General features: G+C 43.4%; 1 protein-coding gene across 5 annotated transcripts in view; it reads right to left on the reverse strand.

Annotated features, from left to right (window-relative positions):
* aopep (aminopeptidase O (putative)) overlaps positions 1 to 13,754 on the reverse strand; it is a 362,002-nt gene that overhangs the window by 77,965 nt on the left and 270,283 nt on the right. The window lies entirely within an intron of this gene.

A 13,754-nucleotide genomic window follows, 5' to 3' on the forward strand; every position in this document is an offset into this window, starting at 1 on the left:
ATACAATACAGAAAGAGGCCATTCAGCCCGTCGAGTCTGCACTGACCACAATCCCACCCAGGCCCAACCCCCACATATTTACCCACTAATCCCTCTAACCTACACATCTCAGGACACTAAGGGCAATTTTAGCATGGCCAATCAACCTAACCCGCACATCTTTGGACTGTGGGAGGAAACCGGAGCACCTGGAGGAAACCCACGCAGACACGAGGAGAATGTGCAAACTCCACCACACCAGGAATCAAATCCATGTCCCTGAAGCTGTGAAGCAGCAGTGCTAACCACTGTGCTACTGTGCCACCCATGAGTCACTGAAAGATAACAGGCAGGTGTAACAAGCAATTAGGAAGGCAAATGCTATGTTGGCCTTTACTGGAAGAGAATTTGAGTAGAGAAGTAAGAAGTCTTGCTCCATGGTATAGAACCTTGCTAAAGTTGCACCTGGGATATTGTATACAGTGTTGGTCTCCTTACTCATGGAAGAATGTCCTTGCATAGAGGGAGCACAGAGCCATAGAGAAGCTATAGTGAAGAAAGAGGCCATTCAGCCCATTATGTCTGCACTGGCCAAAAAAGAGAAAAATCTAGCTAGTCATTTTACTCCCACTTTCCAACACCCAATCCATAGTCTTGCAGTTTACAGCACTTTTAAATGAGTTGAGTGTTTTAGCCTAGACCACCACCTAAGACAGTGAATTCCAGATGCCCACCACACTCTGGTGTGAAAAAGCTTTAAATTTTTCCTCATGTTACTTAATTCTTGCAATGCGAGGATTGCCCTGTGAGGAGTGATTGAGGGGACTATATTCTTTAAAATTCTGAGTACTGAGAAAATTTTTTCTAATTGAAACATAAAATTCTACAGAACCTGACAGAGTAGATGTAGAAAACATGTTTTCTGATTGGGCATGGATTTATAACTAGGAGAAAGTCTCAGAGTAAGGGGTAGACCATTTAGGACTGAGCTGAGGAGGAAAATCTCTACCCCAAAGGGATCTTGAGGTTCAGTTATTGAGGATTAATTTCTAGATATTAAAGACATCAAGGAGTGTGAGGATAGCGTGGGAAAGTGGCATTGAAGTAGAGCAGCATCTCATTGCCCTTTTGCAATGGAGATTATACAAAGATTTAATACATATATCACAGTTTTACCGTCTTACCCCAAATCACAAACGGCAAAGCTACAGCTGTGAATCACAACATCTCAGATGCAATCAGGCAGGAGACCACCCAGAGATATTTTACCAAATGATAACTCCTTCAAGTACATATAGAGTTACGCCAGTCTATCCAAGTGTAGATTACTATGTTTGAAACAAGAGATCATTACTATGTGGAATATAAATTGTACAAAATTCCAAAACGCACAAATGCAAGAATTTAGATTTTGACAAGGGATAAAATAATTCAGTCACTTCTACTGCCATCTGTAATGTTGCTAATAAAGAGGGATGCTTATTACATCAACACCACAGGAACAGGGACTAGCTTAAAGAAAAGCTTAGTCACAGACTCAGCAGGAATCACACAAACTGGATTAGCTGATATTTTGGAACATAGAACATTTTGGTAGAACAGCACAGTAACAGGCCCTTTGGTTCTCAATGTTGTGCCGAGCTATGTCTAAACCCAAGATCAAGCTAACCCATGCCCTATCAGTCTGGAGTGTTCCATGTGCCTATCACAGCAGGCACTGCATTCCACACTGCAACCACCCTGAGTAAAGAATCTACCTCAGACATCCCTCATAAGAACATAAGAAATAGGAGCAGGAGTAGGCCATCTAGCCCTTCGAGCCTGCCCCGCCATTCAATAAGATCATGGCTGATCTGTTGTGGCTCAGTTCCACATTCCCGCCCTCTCCCCATAGCCCTTAATCCCCTCGCTTATCAAAAACCCATCAACCCGCGTCTTAAAAATATTTAGCGAGGCAGCCTCCACCACTTCAACGGGCAGAGAATTCCAGAGATTCACCACCCTTTGAGTGGAGAAGTAAACCTCCTCTGCACTCCCTCCAAGGCCAAAATATCCTTGCGTAAGTACGGCGACCAAAACTGCACACAGTACTCCAGCTGCGGCCTCACCAATGCCCTATACAGCCGCAGCAAGACCTCCCTACTTTTATATTCAATCCCCCTCGCTATGAAGGCCAGCATCCCATTCGCCTTCCTAACCACCTGCTGTACCTGCAGGCTGGGTTTTTGCAACTCATGCACAAGGACCCCGAGGTCCCTCTGCACAGTCGCCTGCTGCAGTTTTTCGCCACGTAAGTAATAGTCCTTCCTACCATTATTCCTACCAAAGTGGACCACCTCGCACTTGCCAACATTAAATTCCATTTGCCATTTCCTGGCCCATTCGCCCAGCCTATCTAGATCCTTCTGCAGACTCTTCACACCCTCTGCGCAATTTGCTGTTCCCCCAATCTTGGTGTCATCAGCAAATTTCGACACCCTACACTCGGTTCCCTCCTCCAGATCATCTATATAAATGGTAAATAGCTGAGGCCCCAGCACCGACCCCTGGGGCACTCCACTAGTCACCAACCGCCAATCCGAATAGCACCCATTAACCCCCACTCTCTGCCACCTATTTGACAACTAATCTTCTATCCATGCTAACACCCTACCCCCAACTCCATGCCCCCTGACCTTCTGCAATAACCTCTTGTGAGGTACCTTGTCAAACGCCTTCTGAAAATCAAGAAAGACCACATCCACCGGCTCTCCTCTATCCACCGCCCTAGACACATCCTCATAGAACTCCAATAAATTCGTCAGACATGACTTCCCCTTAACGAAACCGTGCTGCGTCTGCTCTATCAAGCAATTCCCCTCAAGATGCCTCGCTATTTCCTCCTTGATGACGGATTCTAACATTTTACCTACCACAGACGTTAAACTAACCGGCCTATAATTCCGTGCCTTTTGCCTGGCACCCTTCTTAAACAACGGCGTAACATTAGCCGCTTTCCAATCTTCCGGCACTTCCCCGGAATCCAGCAACGTCTGGAAAATAACCACCAAGGCATCCACTATCACCTCCGCCATTTCTTTCAGAACCCTTGGATGCGTTCCATCCGGTCCTGGGGACTTGTCCACAATCAGTCCGTCCAGTCTGTCAAGCACCGCCTCTCTAGTAACAACGTCATTGAGACCCTCCACTCCTACCACCTTTCCATTGCTAACACCCGGCAAATTATTCACGTCTTCCTCTGTGAAGACCGAAACAAAAAAGTTATTCAAGACCTCAGCCATTTCCTCATCCCCTACCACTAAGTCCCCCTTCTCATCCTCTAAGGGTCCAACGTTCACCCTAGCTAGCCTCTCCCTTTTTATATATTTATAAAAACTCTTGCTATCCTTTTTTATATTAAGCGCTAGCCCAGCTTCATAGTTTCTCCTACCCTTCTTTATCAACTTCTTTGTCAATCTTTGTTGACATTTAAACCTCTCCCAATCCTCTTCTCGCCCACTACTCTAAACGCCTCCGCTTTTAATTTAACACTTTCCTTCACCTCCTTTGTTATCCGCGGCTTATTACCTCTCCTCCTAGGGTCCTTTTTAACCATCGGAATAAATTTCTGCTGAGCACCAAGAAAGATCTCCTTAAAGATCCTCCACTGCTCCTCAGCAGACCTACCTTCCAACGTGCTCCCCCAGTCAACATTTGCCAATTCATCTCTCATCCTACCGTACTCCCCTCTGTTCAAACAAAGGACGCGTGTCCGGGAACCCACTTTCTCCTCCTCCATCTGCACCAGAAACTCCACCATACAATGATCACTCTCTCCCTCCTATATCTCCCACTATGAACCTTATAGTTATGCCCCCTAGTAACAGCTACATCCATCCCAGGAAATAGTCTCTGCACGTCCACTCTACCCATCCCCCTCATCATCTTATAAATTTCTATTAAGTCGCCTCTCATCCTCCTCCACTCTTAAGAGAAAAGCCCCAGCTCCCTCAACCTTTCCTCATAAGACCTACCCTCCAAACCAGGCATCATCCTGGTAAATCTCCTCTGCACTCTCTCCAATGCTTCCACATCCTTCTTATAGTCAGGTGACCAGAACTGAACACAATATTCCAAATGTGGTCTCACCAACGTCCAGTATAGTTGCAGCATAATCCCACGGCTCTTAAGCTCAAACCCCCGTTAATAAAGGCTAACACACTATAAGCCTTCTTCACGGCTCTATCCACTTGAGTGGCAACCTTCAGAGATCTGTGGATATGAACGCCAAGATCTCTCTGTTCCTCCACATTCCTCAGAACCCTGCCGCTGACCCTGTAATCCACATTCAAGTTTGTCCTACCAAAATGAATCACCTTGCACTTATCAGGGTTAAACTCCATCTGCCACTTTTCAGCCCAGCTCTGCATCCTATCAATGTCTCTTTGCAACAGCTCTCCACCTCATCCACTACTCCACCAATCTTGGTGTCATCAGCAAACTTACTAATGCACCCTTCAGCCCCACTTCAATTGGAAGTAAAACTGTAAGTCAATACATGAGGTTTAATTGTCACTGTCACTAGAGAGGTAGTGCTTGATAGACTAACGGGACTGATGGTGGACAAGTCCCCAGGACCGGATGGAATGCATCCCAGGGTTCTGAAGGAAATGGCAGAGGTGATAGTGGATGCCTTGGTGATTATTTACCAAAGTTCGCTGGAATCCGGGGAAGTGCCGGAAGATTGGAAAACAGCTAATGTTGCACCGCTGTTTAAAAAAGGTAGCAGACAAAAGGCAGGGAATTATAAGCCGGTTAGTTTAACGTCTGTAGTTGGAAAAATGCTTAAATCCGTCATCAAAGAAGAAATAGCAAGGCACCTGGAGAGGAATGGTTTGATAGAGCAGATGCAGCACAGATTCGTTAAGGGGAAGTCGTGTTTGACGAATCTATTGGATTTCTATGAGGATGTGTCTAGTGCGGTACCGGTGGATGTGGTGTTTCTCGATTTTCAAAAGGTGTTTGATAAGGTGCCTCACAAAAGGTTGCTTCAGAAGGTTGGGGTGCATGGAGTTGGGGGTAAGGTGTTAGCGTGGATAGAGGATTGGTTGTCTAATAGGAGGCAGAGAGTTGGTATCAATGGGTGCTATTCTGATCGGCGGTTGGTGACTAGTGGAGTGCCGCAGGGATCGGTGCTGGGGCCTCAGCTATTTATCATTTATATAGATGATCTGGAGGAAGGGACTGAGTGTAGGATGACGAAATTTGCTGATGACACAAAGATGAGTGGAAAAGCAAATTGTGCGGAGGGTGTGGAAAGTCTGCAGAGGGATCTGGATAGGCTAAGCAAGTGGGCGAAGACCTGGCAGATGGAGTACAATGTTAGCAAGTGTGAGGTTATCCACTTTCGCAGAAATAATAGTAGGAGAGATTACTATTTAAAGGGCGAAAACCTGCAGCATGCTACGGTGCAGAGGGACCTGGGGGTCCTTGTGCATGAGTCACAAAAACCCAGTCTGCAGCTGCAGCAGGTGATCAAGAAGGCGAATGGAATGCTGGCCTTCATAGTGAGGGGGATAGAATATAAAAGCAGGGAGGTCTTGCTGAAACTGTACAGGGCACTGGTGAGGCCACAGCTGGAGTACTGTGTGCAGTTTTGGTCACCGCACTTGCACAAGGATATTTTGGCCTTGGAGGGAGCGCAGAGGAGGTTCACTAGGCTGATACCGGAGATGAGGGGGTTGGACTATGAAGAGAGACTAAATAGACTGGGTCTGTACTCGTTGGAGTTTAGAAGGATGAGGGGGGATCTTATAGAGACGTATAAGATAATGAAAGGGATGGATAGGGTAGAGGTAGAGAGATTCTTCCCGCTCAGAAAGGATAGCAGGACTAGAGGGCACAGCCTCAAGATGGGGGGGGGAGGGCGGCAGTTTAGATCAGAGTTGAGGAGGAACTTCTTCACTCAAAGAGTGGTGAATCTCTGGAATTCTGTGCCCGTTGAAGTGGTGGAGGCTACCTCGCTAAATATATTTAAGTCACAGGTAGATAGGTTTTTGAGAGACAAGGGAATTAAGGGTTATGGGGAGAAAGCGGGAAAGTAGAACTGATCCACTACAGATCAGCCATGATCTTATTGAATAGCGGGGCAGGCTCGAAGGGCTAGATGGCCTATTCCTGCTCCTATTTCTGATGTTCTTATGTTCTTAATTGAGCCATTTATATATCTTTTGTGTCTGTAAATCAATGAGGGAATTAAAATTTCTATTTAACCAGTAAATATATTTATTCTATTACCTGGATGTAAATGTTTAACAAGTTAAAATGTTAAGCACCAGAACACCAGCAAAGTAACCACATCTTGTGCTAACTTAATAAATTAAGAAGAACAAAGAACAAAAACAGCCCGGGAAACAGGCCCTTCGGCCCAACGAGCCCGTGCCACCATTTTAACATTATCAGTCCCCCCTCCATCTATGACCTCTACCTATTGTTTATGGCATTCCACATTGAGGGAAACTAATTTAGGGACAATTTATTACCTCCAATCAGCCTAATAGCACATCTTTGGGGTGTGGGAGGAAACCGGAGCACTCGGAGAAAACCCACGCGAGCACAGGGAGAATGCGCAAACTTCCACAGACATCGGCCCAAATCCATGTGTCTGCACAGCAAACAGTGATAGTCACTGAGCTGTCGTGTTGCCCAGCATCTGGTCCTGTTTAAGCACACACTAACGACATGAAGCACTAAGCTACTCTTGAACATCCAAGAGCAGCCCAAGTACGACCCATCGCGTGTATGCCCCTCGTTGGACAACAAGGCGGACCGACTTAGAACCTGTGAATTAAAAGAGAAAAAGATTATCATACCACATCCTTTTACATTACCAGGGACGTCCCAATGCTAATGAATCTTATTTAAAACAATCTCCTATACCCTCCCATCTCCACCCTACTCATGTGCCTGTCTAAGTTACTCTTAAACAACTCCAGCGTGCCTGCCTCCATCACCTTACTTGGCAGAGCATTCCATACCCCCACTACCCTGTGTGTGAAAAACCTCCCTCTAATATCTGTGTCATACCTCTACCACCTCACCTTAAGCCCGTGGCCCCTCGTACTGTGTGTCTCTAACATAGGAAATAGCTTACCTCTGTTTACTCTATCTATACCCTTCATAATCTTATATACCTCTATTAGATCCCCCCTCAGTTGCCATCTTTCAAGGGAAAACAGCCCCAATTTGCTCAATCTTTCTTCATAACCCAGTCCTTCCATACCAGGCAACATCCTGGTAAACCTCCTCTGCACTCTCTCCAGAGTCTCCACGTCCTTCCGGTAGTAAGGCGACCAGAACTGGACGCAGTACTCTAAATGCGGCCTAACCAACGTTCTATACATTTCTGCATGTTTCCCCCAGTTGAACTGAACTGTCTATTCATATTAACACTTCAGCTTTATTTATTTAAATTTTCATCTTCAGAATTTACAGAGGAAAAGCATATCCACATTTAGGTTATATGGATCATTAGACAAAGGGAGAGCTTCATGTATCTTTACTGGCCAATTCTGATGCAGCCCAGGAGGATGACAGTTGCATACAGCCCCTTGTTGAGAACAGCACTAGCACTATTCTATTTTTACTAGAGTTATGCTTGTGTTTAAAACCCTACGCTCATTTTGGGCTTGTTTTTCTCATAACCAGCTTTTGCTAGGTCTCAATCATACACAGATTAAAAGGCCAATTTTACAAATGTCAGATGGAATCTCAAGCCCTTTTCTGCAACAGGATCAGGATACTGACCTTTCATGGCTCAAAGATATGCTGAGGTTTGGATTTTTCAGGAAAGCAGCCAAAAGTAAGGTGTCATTACCATGTATCTATCAAATTAATGACAGTGGGCAGGTTCCTGAGGTGGGAGGCCCAGAGGGTTTGTGGCACTGGATAACAAGCAGCCCCACCAAGAGAGGTGAGCACTAAGGCAGGCAGGGGACCACAGGGGCACTCTCTCAAACCTGATGAAATTTTTAAAATGAAGAATTCTCACAACTATCAGGTCCATCATTGATAAGAGGGAACTCCTTCAAAAGGATTGCCTGTGGCTGTGGGCTTCCCATCCCAGTGGTTCCATATTAGGTGATTAAGAGGAGACTCTGATGACTCCCACAGCTTGCTACCAGAAGGTAGCCGCAAGGTAGCTACCAGGCTCTAACCTCACCATGAGGGGTCCTGTTTGGCAATGGGAAGGCGCCAATTGGCTCTAGAAAAGTTATGCTCCTGGACCAGACCTCCAAATTTTTGGTACATTCCAGTTAGGAACCAGTAACCTTCTGATTAAAGTAAACAAAGTTTGAGACCCAAGGTACTTACAATGAAAATAAAGCCATAAGATTCCATGGTTACTGAACAAACAAAATGAACTTTACCATACAAGGTCAGAAAGATAAAACAATTTGTAATATCTACCTTATATTTTGATATTCAAGGTTAATAGTAGTTACGTGTGAATTGACAGGCAAACTGTGCTTCAGCACGCTATACTGCACTATAAATGGCAAAGGCGACCAAGACAGATCCACAGGTTCTCTTTTCTTCCTTTTGCTATGATTTCCTTCAATGCACTCAGTCCTACTGAACAACGTAGTTTAAAGGCCCAACTCCTGTTCCTGCTGAACTGAGCCAGTATGTAATATAGCAACTGATATCAGTTCAGTAGGCACAAGAGATCAGGTCTACATCAGGGCTGGGTTGAACAAATAAAGGATATGGAAAACAATAACAACTGTTAGTATAACAGTATAACTATCATGGACGGGGGGTACTATCACCCAATATTTTTAAAATTTATTTAATCTCTTTGGCTCTGCCTTTACCTTGACATCATTCCCTAGCCAAGAAAGTAGGTATAGCAAGAACATGTAGGGCTGTGCCCATTCAGTTACATGAACAAAATATACAGATGCTCTCTATGAGAAGCACCTCATCTGTGCTCCACACCTTTCTGATGGACCACATGAGATCAGAAACTCGTCATTTGGATTTGAGGGTTCAAATGATGAGTCCCTGATTTAATTCAGACCACCAGAGAGGAGAGTGCCAAAGACCATGAGGTATACAGCCCTGATATTAACTTGGAGACAGATTGAAATTGTCCAGTGTCATGCTGAAAACCTGAAAGTTCAGCAGTAGTGGCTTTTTAAACAGTTTTACTTCTGGGTTTGGCAGCTGATGCAAAGCAGTAGTCCTGATGAGAACACAAATGACAATCCCAAGATGGAATTTGTAGAAGTTGTTGGAAACAGAAGATGACAGGTGATGATGAATTCCAGATGGGAAAAGGCTCAGCTGCTGTTCAATGACACCACACTTGATATGCTTCTGGACTCAGTAAGAAGTTGGAGGAAAATTCAATTTTCTATCAATGGGAGGAAGAAATCAGTCGTTGATAACAAGGCGGCATTGTTGGAGTTGACAGAAAAGATCAGCAGCAGGAAGACGGTCCAAGTTTGCGATTTAGTGCAGGCAGAATACAGATTCACCATACCCTGCTTGTACATCAACACCATGCCACCCCCAATCTGCTTTGTCAAGTTTATTGCATCACATTTCCCCACACTCACTTAATTTGCAAGCACACTAACTGTATCCTTCCATACACATACTCATAGCCCCATTTTTCCATCTGCCACTACCCTATCCTTATGGATTTAAAGCCTTTCCCGGATACTCGCCTTCATTAACTTCATCCATCAGCTGGACATATTCCACCACATTCACTCATGGACCTGCTCTTTTGTTCTTTGCAGATGAGACGACTGAACACCAGGAAAAAAGACCAGAGTTGAGCATTCAGCCTGCTCACCGACAGCAAAAGGGGAATTGCTGGAAATCACTGGTGTTTCGGCTTCCTGGACATGGAGATAAAGACAAAGATTCCCCAGCAATCTAGTGACACAAATATGCATCATTGAACCGTATGTCCTTCAACACTCAGTCATGCTATCTTGGTTCCAACAGCGAATGCAATATGAAATTTCTCAGGGCATTTAAGAGTCAACCACATTGCTGTGGATCTGGAGTCACATGTAAGCCACATGTACGATAATTGATTTTTAATTCCAGATTTTCATTGAATTCAAATTTCACCATCTGCCATAGTGGGATTTAAAACCAGGACCCCAGAGCATTATTACCCTGTCTCTCTGGATTACTAGTCCAGTGACAATAGCACTAGGCCACTTCATCCGCTTGATGAAGTTACCAAGACAAGAGGGTCAAGGTGGAGACAGTAGGGTAGAGGCTGCATCAGAGGCTGCTTAGCCAAACAGACACGCTGTATCTCAGGGGCCATTAAGAAAATCATTGAGCAGACGGAGAGAATGTGAAATGCATCAACAAGTCTTTCAAGTACACTCAGTACGATTGCATAAAGAACAGTGGATCTGCTTCGAGCATAAATGTGTTGATGTCACACGATGTTGTGATCGTGCGTTCTTCCAGACAGGGCAGCCAGCCAGCTCGGGGGAAGGGGAGCTCCGGGGAGGGGGTGGGACAGCTCCAGGGAACATCGTCTTGTGAAGTTCTGAAAAGGATCACAAAACATTCCGCTTTTCTTTTGAAAAAAATCCCACAACATCCCACCTTTTTAAAAACAGGATACCGGAGACCTATTTTCAACATCCCCACGACCCCAATTTGAAAAACCCTGCTCTAAGAGCATCCAATTAGTTCAATTGCTCTGTTCTATCCTCGTGGCCCTAAAAGTTTATTCCTTTAAATGACAATCCAATTTCCTTTTGAAATCATTCGTCTCCATTTTGACCAGCCTTGTGGGCAGTGTTTTCCAGGACATTACAACTCACTGCATATAAGATTTTCCTAATATCATCTTGCGAGCCTTGCCCAAAACATCAAATCTGTGCCCCCCTACTCCTCACATTATTAGCTTTTCTTTGTTTACATTATCGAAATCACTTTGCACTGATTCACAACAGCGGCCCAAAACAAAGTTATTCCAGAATACACGTTAAATTTCCTCACTCTAAAAATAGTACAGAAATTAAGAAAGCATACAAGTAGAAGGGAAGTTTTATAGGTAAGCTATTTTCATGTGGAGAATTCATTACTCACTGCAGAAATCAAATTGTCTTGTAAATCTTTTTATTGCAATTTGCAAACATATTAGATTTCAAAGACCAGCAACTGCTCTGACTACATTTTCGTCACCACACAAAATGGGTTGATTTCAGCTTGCATACTTTGAACCTAAACAGTGAAGCTGATTCAAAGGCAATTCTTTTAATTATTTTACTTGCCTTTAAAACAAGATTTCCTAATAAACCACAGATTAGTACTAATTTAATTTCACTAAATACGTAGTGTAGTGTAGGGACTTTTCCAGACAAATAATACTACTTGAATTAAAAATTATTCTATGAGCTGAATGGCCTTCTGTGCCATGATGAATGGATTTACTTTACATTTTATTAAGACCAAGTGACCATCAGGCCAAGTCCATACTGTCATGTTGCAATTAAGCATCATGATCATCAATGCTCCACTGAACAGCAGCATTGTAATTTCATGAAAGGAACAAAAAAAATTTGGAAAAACTTCAACTCCAACTCCAAAGATGATCCAAGCAAGCACATCACCCTGCATCTCATCTACTGTATTTATGCAGTGATAACAGCTTCAGCCAGGAACTTTTCTTCTGCAATGAATCAGCATACAGGTCAACAATTTGTTCTAAAAGTGAATAACCAACTATGAAAAAACAAACCTCTTGATATTTAAATTAGCAAAATACTATGAATGCTGGAAAAACCCAGCAGGATCTGCAGGGAGTGAAAACAGAGCCACTGTTTCGAGATGTCTGACATGACATCAGTATATGGTATTAAACCTTTTCTTTGCTTAGGTAGCTTTTACACATCTTACTTGGTTCTCCCTAAGCCAGCTAACTCACATAGTTGACCCACAGACACAACATAGTCCCTTCACTTTTATATAAGCTGGAATCAAATCCCCCTGATGCAGAGTAAAACAATCCAGCTTTTTCGGTCTCGCGTTCTAACTAATGACGGGCAAGCTGGATAACAGCACTCCTGTGAACTTTTTCCAACTAGTGCAGTGCCACAGGAATCAGTGCTGGATTTCAACCACTTGCGATCTATATTAACGATTTTGATGCAGGGACTGCATGTATGTTGGTAAATATGCTCATATCACAAAGATGCGTAGGGAAGTGAAGAGGACTAAGTCTGCAAAGGGATTATGGGTAGGTTGAGTGAGTGGCAAACATTTGGCAGCTGAAGTATAGAGTGAAAAAAAGTGAACTTCTTCATTTTGGCAGGAAGAAAAGAGATGGAGTACGTTATTTAAATAGAGAGAGATTGCAGAACTCAATGGTACAGAGGGACCTGGGTATCCAGACACATGAATCTCAAAAAGATAGTATGCAGATGCAGCAAGTTAGGAATGCAAATGGAATGTTCTTGTTTATTGCAAGGCAAATATGAAATTTGAGGAATATAAAATAAAAGCAGGGAGGTGTAGCTACATTTGTGCAGGATGCTGGGGGGGAATCAGATTTAGTCTAGCATTGCATTAGCGGTTCAGAGAAGGTTCACTCAGCTGATTCCTAGGATGAAGAGTTGTCTTATGACAAAAGAGAAGTGATCTTATTGAAACAAAGGTTATGAGGGGAATTAACAGGGCGGATGCCAATAGGATGTTTCCCATTGTGGGAGAGACTACATCCAGGGGGCACTCTAAAAATAGGTCTTCCATTTAAGATGGAGATAAGGATTTCATTTTTCTTGAGGTCATTAGACTACGTTTCTATCCCCAGGAATTTTCTTCCCAGGGAGCAGTGGAAGCAAGGGCCATTGTATATTTTTTAAGGCCGAGTTTGATAGATTCTTGATTAACAAAGGAGTTAAAGGGTATACAGTATGGACAAGAAAGTACAGTGAGGTCCAATCAGATCAGCCATAACCATATCAAATGGCAGAGGGGCCAATGTCCTAGTCCTATTCCTGATTTGTATGTCTGTACACAGATGCTTGGTATTAGTTCCATCTAATAGCATAACATTACCACTGTATGTATTAAATACAATTTACGGGGCCTACTTTCACAGAATATCGAGATCTGATAATAATGCTTTTAACATCCAAAGTTTATTGTGGCTCTAAGGCAATATTGCTATACAGAACAAAGACTGAAACCTTCATTCTATTTTTTCTTGGATGACTGGGTGACCGACATGTACATCCTGCAAACTTTGTTCAAGAAGGGTAAGAAGGATGTACTTTATAAATACAGAGCAGTTATTTTAACAGCTACAATAAGAAAACAATTAGAAATCAGCTCAAATTATGGATGCACAGGAGTACTATTTGAGATAGCTGCTACACATCCTTTAAGGTTAGAGCATAGAAACATTTGAACAGGATTGTGGGGAGAGAAGGCGGCAATGGATTTAGTTTTGAATTGCTGAAGCAATTGACGAGACTAGTCAATTGGCCTTGGTTTGGAATAGAAGGTATTTGTCTATGGCTCAAACCACACAAGTCTCCCTGACAATGTATTCCCAATGCCCAATTTACCAAATCTCAGACCGGAAAAACATCTTTGTTAACATTCATTCCTGAGATGGTGGAAGTCACTGGCAAGACTGGGATTTATCCATTTCTAATTAATTAAGTGGTGGTGAGCCATCTCCTTGAACTGCTGCAGATTTCACTGAAGTATTCCAAAATTTCTAGAGCCCTGGTCATCATTCCTTC

The sequence above is a fragment of the Carcharhinus amblyrhynchos genome, chromosome 5 (assembly GCF_965287045.1).
Source record: "Carcharhinus amblyrhynchos chromosome 5, sCarAmb.v2.hapA, whole genome shotgun sequence".
Classification (NCBI taxonomy): domain Eukaryota; kingdom Metazoa; phylum Chordata; class Chondrichthyes; order Carcharhiniformes; family Carcharhinidae; genus Carcharhinus; species Carcharhinus amblyrhynchos.